Below are 7,602 nucleotides of genomic sequence, written 5' to 3'. Positions count from 1 at the left end.
ACTAATCTTTATATATATATATATATATATATATATATATATATATATATATTATGTAATATATTTATTATATATCTTTTTTTGTTTTAGTTGGGTTTCATCCACTTCCCGTCACTTTTAGGAAAGATGGGAGTGAGTTAAAAGTTATGTGTAACTACATTTAAACTTTTAAACTCAAGTGTTATTTTATAAACTATTTTATTTAATTTTTCAGAATGGTTTATTTAATTTTTCAGAATGGTTTCAATTAGTTTTATATGGCTTTTAGCGAGTTTTAGCCATTTTGATAAACTTTCAATCACTTTCACGTGAGATGAAATTCATATGTGATTATTGCATGTAAACCGGTTTAAATTCAAACGTTATTTGATAAAACCGTTGATTTAATTTTTTAGAAAAATTTAAATCACTTTTATACAGCTTTCAACAAGTTTTAGTCACTTTCAACAACTTCCATACATTTTTAATCACTTTCTTATTTTCAATCACTTTTACATGTGGGTGAAAGTAATATGTAAATATATTTAAACCTGTTTAAACTCAAGTGTTATTTTATGAGACTTTGATTTAATTTTTCAGAATTGTTTCAATCACTTTTCAAAACTTTCATTGAGTTTCAGTCACTTTCACATGAGATGAAAATCATATGTAACTATATTTAAGCTTGTTTAAACTCAAGTGTTATTTCATAAAACCTTTGATTTAATTTTTCAGAATTGTTTCAATCACTTTTCAAGGCTTTCACTGAGTTTCAATCACTTTCACATAAGGTGAAAGAGGGTGAGAGTTTATGTAATACCAACGATCAACCCGTTTCCAAAGCATAGTCTTACGAAATCTTTCTTTGCCTTCAATTACATATGAACGACTTATAAACCTTATTATGTGTCCATCATTATCAAGAAGTATATCCACGACTTTTTGTACCAATATCTCTTGACACATTACTAATTTCCCTCGGTAGATATACTTATTGTTAATAGATCAATTCAATTATAATATTATAGAAAATGTATAGTGATTTTCTTGAATTCAAAATATATCGAAGCTTTGGAAAGTAAACAATAAGTAGTGGAAACAAAAAGGAAAGATTATTTTGCCATTTACAAGGTTAACTCGAACTCAAGGTTGTCGTTCCTCATTAAGGTGTTTATCACTTGGTGATGTAGCGCGGAATCCACTGAGAGTTTTAAACCGTAAACTCACAAAGGCTAACAACTTATCTAGCTAAACTAGAAGGAGTGGATCCTAATTTATGGACTAAATTCATAGGAATATAAAATCCCCCATTGTTGAAGGTGAAAACCTTAACAAAAGCTTCTTGAAGAAGATATAATTTTGATTGATAAAAAGTTAACCTATTACAAGAGAAAGAGATGAATTTATATCATCTCAAAAACCCTAAAACAAATTACATAAAAAGGTAAATCAAATAACTAATTAAAATGATAAGAGAAGGGGTAAATGGGGTAAAGGTAAGTGGAGGGGGTTGATTTATAGATGGGGAACGGAGCTGAGGGACCAAAAGTGTAAATAACCAGGAAGTTGAAGTAAGGAGCAAGTTGCTGAAAAGTGGAAGTACGCCCTGCGTGTCTATCAGTACGCCCTGCGTGTCCATCAGTACGCCATGTGTGTCCAACAGTACGTCCTGCGTGTCCATCAGTACGCCCTGCATGTCCATCAGTACGCCCTGCATGTCCAACAGTACGCCCTGCGTGCCTTGGCTGATGAATTCTTCTCAGGATCAGACACTCCAATACGCAGGACGTGTCCAACAGTACGCCCCGCGTGGCTTGGCTGATGACTCTTCTCCAGATCTTCCTTGTTTTACACGCGGAGCGTGTTTTCTCTGTACGCGGGGCGTGCTTGACCCACGCCTCGCGTGTATGACCTCCTGGGCTTTTCTTTGGCTCAAGTTCTCAACACGCGGAGCGTGTTCATCTACACACGGGGCGTGTCTGAGCAGATGTGTTGTATTGTTTTGGGCCTCTTTAATCGCTTGTTGCTCGCACTTGGTTCTTCCTCCGGCTTCCCTTGCTCGGACTCGATCCTAGGGAAAGATGCTCCGCATCATTCACTCTCTCTTTAAAAAGAACTTGACCCCAAGTTGCTTGCCACGCATTGAAGAGACGAGTTTGTTGTGAATGAACCCAAGTCCTCAAATCGAACCAAGGTGTTGTTCGAGATGAATTCAAGGAGTCCACTCCACATATTGTCGGACTCACCTTCTCCTCACGAGTTTTTCCCGATATCTCAACGAGTACTTCACCCCGGCATCCATCTTCCATGGCACTCATCTCCCACTCTCCACCAATCTCGGATGCTCTACCAACATCGAATGGTATGTCTTGGCGAAGCTTGTCAAACCACTTCCCCATAACTGTTCGGATGATCTTCCAACGCTCCTCATTTGGTTGCACGGACCACCCATAGACCCTCTTGATCTCCCCATCACGAACTTGAGGAATCAACACAACCTTCTTCCACGCATGGCCTACCTCGAATGGAATATCCCGACGACACATATCAACCCAACTAGAATCAATCTCACAAGTATTCTTCAAAACCCCAACATGATCTTGAGTCGAATATGCCCGGACCCCAATGTACCTCACGCCATCAACCCGGATGCTAGGCTCAACCTCCACTCGCACATAGCCAACCTCAAGTGACATGCCTCGGCGCCATAAATCAACCCAAATTGGAGCGATCCCTTGAGTACTCTTCACATCCCAAACACGATTTTGACTTGAATAGGCCCGACCTTCGCTTTCATTCATGCCACTAACCCGGCTACCATGCTCAATCTCTCCTTGCCCATGGCCCACATCAAACGGAATATCCCGGCGACACTTGTCAACCCACTTCAAAACGAACTCAAGAGCACATAGATTAGCTCCATCCTCACCTTGGGTTAACAATCCCGGAACTTCAAGACTTGCCACATTACTAACTTGGCCATCAATCCCCAAGTCTTGAATTTCTTCTACCTTCTCAACATCTCTCGGGCGGCTATCCCTATTCATCAAAGACTTCACAAACCCCACTCTCGTCATCACAATATCGCTTCTCATTGACTCCACATAGGGTTGATGCTTCTTCAACAAGCACCACATATACCCCCACATATACATAGCAATAAAGCGCAAAATAATGAGTTCCGAGTTTACCAAGTCTTGATCTCCTTCCATCCTTTCTATATGCCACGGGAAGCCATTCCCCCTCAATGAACAAACACCCAAGCCCCCAACAAGATCACCCTTCATGGTTCCATCATAGGGAAGGTTCTCCCCCAACATAAAGCTCATCTTTCTCACAATAAGATCATCTCTCATGGGCTCATCATAGGGAATGTTCTCCCTCAACATGAAGTACACACCTCCCATGGGCTCTTCATAGGAAAGGTTCTCCCTCAACATACACAACCAAGCTTCCAACACATACATTTCAACAAAGTACAAAAGAACAAGTTCAGATTTTACCCAATGAGTGACTCGACTCTTTTGCAAGTGGCATGTGCTAGGCATCTCGGTGCTATCAATAGGCTTCATAGAGTAACCTTCCTCCTCATCTCTTGAGCTCAACTCACTATAAGTAGAGTTAGGTGCACTATCTCCCGGATCCCATGCCATGTCTCGTGGTAACTTTTTCAAAGGTGGCAGCCCTTTAGGAAGCCCTATAGGTGGCTCGTTGAAAGACGCTTGCTTGTCACCCTTGAGCATCGGCTCTACTTCCTCACTTTCGACTTGGCTACTCCCCTTCTCAACCTTATTCCCCTCTTGGGATTTGAATTCACTAGGAGAGTGGCTAGCTAGCTCAACCATGGCACCCAAGTCAAGATGATTCAAGGTCTCAACCATTCCACCAATGCACCCATTCACGTTCAACTCCCGAGTTGGACATTCTTCCAAAGTGGTCTCCATTTTCTTACTAGGAGAACTCTTCAAAGGTATAAGGACATATCGGATTCCACCTTTGCGTATGGTGTAGGTGTTGCTTCTTCCCGCATGTGAGGCATCACAATCAAATTGCCATGGCCTACCAAGTAGCACATCACAAGCACTCATTTCTACAACATCACACATAGCTTCATCCCCATAAGCTCCAATAGTGAAAGGAACCTTACACCAATGACTAACTTGAAGCTTCTCCACCTCATTGACCCAACCAAGGCGGTAAGGTCTAGGATGTGGCTCGGGAACCAACCCAAACTTGCTCATGGCGAACTGACTAATGATATTCACTTGGCTTCCTCCGTCGATCACCATCTCACACTTCTTCCCACGAACTAAGCATCGAGTTCTAAATAACCGATGACGTTGACTAGGCTCCTTTTCACTAGGCATTGGCACCCTAGTCACCAAATACACATTGTGCTCATTGCCATCATCATCAACTTCATAGGTGCCTTCATACTCAACACTTCCCGACTCATCTTCAACTTGGAACCGATCTTCATCATCATCATAAGCCTCTTCAATTCGGTTCCATTCTACATTTCCCGACTCATCGTCATAATGGACCCTACCTCCATCATGCTCATAAATATCATCGTTATAGACCCGGTCAACATCCTCCAAATCATCATCACAATAGAATCTACACTCATCATCTTCATAAGGAGCCTCGTGTCGATCCCACTCAACACACCGACGCCCATTCTCATCATAGTAGACCCCATCGTCGTCTTGCTCATAAGTGGCCCCATATTGGTTCCACTCAATGCCTCGACATTCATCTTCCTCATGGTAAACTCTACCATCTTCATCATAATCAAATTCATATTCACTATGACAAAGTTCACCATCCTCACATGTTTCATATTCGGAAGCGCTCTCTCTCTCTTTAACCTCATCCTCGAACTCGCCTTCACAATAATCATGCTCCCCATATCTTACTAGCTCATTCTCGGATTGGTTCTCCTCTTTATCAATCTCCTCTACTAACTCCACTTCTTCATGGTCATACTCAAATTCATTTCCATCTTCATCAACGATCCGCCTTTTCCCATGACCCCTCGTTTCCTCACACTCCTCTTCACAATTCGAACCGAATAACTCACGTGCCAAGCCGTCCGACTCAAAATACATGCTACAACCCAATATGGTAGAACCACCAACATCTCTCCCATCTCCATAGCCATCAACCTCCACACATAAATGAATTTCACCATGCTCCTCAAAGAGATTAACAAGCCCAAACTCCTTCTCTCCCTCTTCAAGACAAATATCCTCAATGTCCCTAAGCACACATATGTGCCTATGCCTAAGGGGCATTTCATCAAACACTTGGGGGGTACCCTTCTCCACATGGGTTTCCTCAAAACTTCCACCTCTCAATTCCCACTTCTCCTCATTCACACATACATTTAAATTCTCATCAACAATTTCATTAACAATAAATCCACAATGAGAACTTAAATCTACTTCAACATCACAAACAACCAAATCATCACTAATAATAGGCATACCCACAACTTCCACATCAAGATTTGAAAGCTTTGGATTTTCCTCCTCCTTGTGTAAAATGGGACAGATTTGGGATGAATCTTTAGGAGGTGAAATAGTGGTTTCTCCATCTCTTTTCCGTTGGGCTCGACGTTGTCGTCTTCTACTATTTCGGGTTCCCCTTTGGAGTCTCTCCATTTCTTCTTGCTCCAAGTTCTCTCTTGTCTTTCTCAACATTTCGGCATATTGGAGCCTCATCTCCATTGTCTCGGCTTCAAGACGTTCCTTTAAGGCTTGTAAGTAACTCGGTTGAATCATTGTCGAAAGAAGTCTCCGTTCAAGGAAAACGATCGGCTCTGATACCAAATGATGTAGCGCGAAATCCACTGAGAGTTTTAAACTGTAAACTCACAAAGGCTAACAACTTATCTAGCTAAACTAGAAGGAGTGGATCCTAATTTATGGACTAAATCCATAGGAATATAAAATCCCCCATTGTTGAAGGTGAAAACCTTAACAAAAGCTTCTTGAAGAAGATATAATTTTGATTGATAAAAAGTTAACCTATTACAAGAGAAAGAGATGAATTTATATCATCTCAAAAACCCTAAAACAAATTACATAAAAGGGTAAATCAAATAACTAATTAAAATGATAAGAGAAGGGGTAAATGGGGTAAAGGTAAGTGGATGGGGTTGATTTATAGATGGGGAAAGGAGCTGAGGGACCAAAAGTGTAAATAACCAGGAAGCTGAAGTAAGGAGCAAGTTGCTGAAAAGTGGAAGTACGCCCTGCGTGTCCATCAGTACGCCCTGCGTGTCCATCAGTACGCCCTGCGTGTCTTAGCTGATGAACTCTTCTCAAGATCAGACACTCCACGCAGGACGTGTCCAACAGTACGCCCTGCGTGTCCATCAGTACGCCCTGCATGTCCAACAGTACGCCCTGTGTGTCTTGGCTGATGAATTCTTCTCAGGATCAGACACTCCAATACGCAGGACGTGTCCAACAGTACGCCCCGCGTGGCTTGGCTGATGACTCTTCTCCAGATCTTCCTTGTTTTACACGCGGAGCGTGTTTTCTCTGTACGCGGGGCGTGCTTGACCCACGCCTCGCGTGTATGACCTCCTGGGCTTTTCTTTGGCTCAAGTTCTCAACACGCGGAGCGTGTTCATCTACACGCGGGGCGTGTCTGAGCAGATGTGTTGTATTGTTTTGGGCCTCTTTAATCGCTTGTTGCTCGCACTTGGTTCTTCCTCCGGCTTCCCTTGCTCGGACTCGATCCTAGGGAAAGATGCTCCGCATCATTCACTCTCTCTTTAAAAAGAACTTGACCCCAAGTTGCTTGCCGCGCATTGAAGAGACGAGTTTGTTGTGAATGAACCCAAGTCCTCAAATCGAACCAAGGTGTTGTTCGAGATGAATTCAAGGAGTCCACTCCACATATTGTCGGACTCACCTTCTCCTCACGAGTTTTTCCCGATATCTCAACGAGTACTTCACCCCGGCATCCATCTTCCATGGCACTCATCTCCCACTCTCCACCAATCTCGGATGCTCTACCAACATCGAATGGTATGTCTTGGCGAAGCTTGTCAAACCACTTCCCCATAACTGTTCGGATGATCTTCCAACGCTCCTCATTTGGTTGCACGGACCACCCATAGACCCTCTTGATCTCCCCATCACGAACTTGAGGAATCAACACAACCTTCTTCCACTCATGGCCTACCTCGAATGGAATATCCCGACGACACATATCAACCCAACTAGAATCAATCTCACAAGTATTCTTCAAAACCCCAACATGATCTTGAGTCGAATATGCCCGGACCCCAATGTACCTCACGCCATCAACCCGGATGCTAGGCTCAACCTCCACTCGCACATAGCCAACCTCAAGTGACATGCCTCGGCGCCATAAATCAACCCAAATTGGAGCGATCCCTTGAGTACTCTTCACATCCCAAACACGATTTTGACTTGAATAGGCCCGACCTTCGCTTTCATTCATGCCACTAACCCGGCTACCATGCTCAATCTCTCCTTGCCCATGGCCCACATCAAACGGAATATCCCGGCGACATTTGTCAACCCACTTCAAAACGAACTCAAGAGCACATAGATTAGCTCCATCCTCACCTTGGGTTAACAA

The sequence above is a fragment of the Euphorbia lathyris genome, chromosome 3, assembly GCF_963576675.1.
Source record: "Euphorbia lathyris chromosome 3, ddEupLath1.1, whole genome shotgun sequence".
NCBI classification, from domain to species: Eukaryota; Viridiplantae; Streptophyta; class Magnoliopsida; order Malpighiales; family Euphorbiaceae; genus Euphorbia; species Euphorbia lathyris.
Note: the sequence above shows the minus strand (reverse complement) of the source record.